This window comes from Sus scrofa, chromosome 6 (assembly GCF_000003025.6).
Source record: "Sus scrofa isolate TJ Tabasco breed Duroc chromosome 6, Sscrofa11.1, whole genome shotgun sequence".
In the NCBI taxonomy this organism is placed as follows: domain Eukaryota; kingdom Metazoa; phylum Chordata; class Mammalia; order Artiodactyla; family Suidae; genus Sus; species Sus scrofa.
This window is the reverse complement of record NC_010448.4, coordinates 13246747-13247847: the sequence shown is the minus strand read 5'-3', so window position 1 is coordinate 13247847 and position 1101 is coordinate 13246747.

The window sequence follows — 1101 nt, the reverse complement described above, 5'->3', positions numbered from 1 at the left end:
TTACCTCTTCTATTCCAACTTGGGTATGTTTTATTTTGTTTGTCTGATTGCTGTGGCTAGAACTTCCAATACTATGTTGAATCAAAGTGGTGAGAGTGGGCATCCTTGTCTTGTCCCAATTTTAATGGGAAGGTTTTCAGCTTTTCTCCATTGAGTTATTGTATTGGCCATGAGTTTGTCATAAATGGTTTTTATTATGTTAAGATATGTTCCTTCTATACCCACTTTGGTAAGAGGTGTTTTGTTTGTTTGTTTGTGTTTTTTTTTTTTTTTTTTTTTTTTTTTTTTTGTCTTTTTGCTATTTCTTGGGCCGCTCCTGTGGCACATGGAGGTTCCCAGGCTAGGGGTCAAATCGGAGATGTAGCCACCAGCCTACACCAGGGCCACAGCAACGCGGGATCTGAGCCGCGTCTGCAACCTACACCACAGCTCAAGGCAACGCCGGATCGTTAACCCACTGAGCAAGGGCAGGGACCGAACCCGCAACCTTATGGTTCCTAGTCAGATTCGTTAACCACTGCGCCACGACGGGAACTCCTGTTTGTTGGAAGTTTTTTAATCACAGTTTCAATTTCAGTACTTAGGATTGGTCCATTCATCTTTTCTCTTTCCTCCTGGTTCAGTCTTGGAAGATTGTACCTTTCTAAAAATGTGACCATTTCTTCTAGGCTGTTCATTTTATTGGCATGTGGTTGCTTGTAGTAGTCTCTCATGATCCTCTGTATTTCTGTGGTGTTTGTTGTAACTTCTCTCTTTTCCTTTCTCATTTTATTTATTTGAGAAATCCCTTTTTTTCTTGATGAGTCTGGCTAAGGGTTTATCAATTTCGCTGATTTTTTTTCAAAGAACAAGCTTTTAGTTTCATTGATCCTTTCTATTTTTGTCTTCATTTACACTTCATTTATTTCTGCTCTGATATTTATGTTTTCTTTCCTTCTACTAACTTTGGGTTTTGTTTGTTCTTTCTCTGTTTGCTTGAGGTGTAAGTTTAGGTTTTATTTGAGATTTTTCTCATTTCCTGAAGTAGGCTTGTATTGCTGTGAGCGTCCTTCTTCGACCTGTTCTTGCTGTGCCCCAGGTTTGGATCATCATGTCGTCATT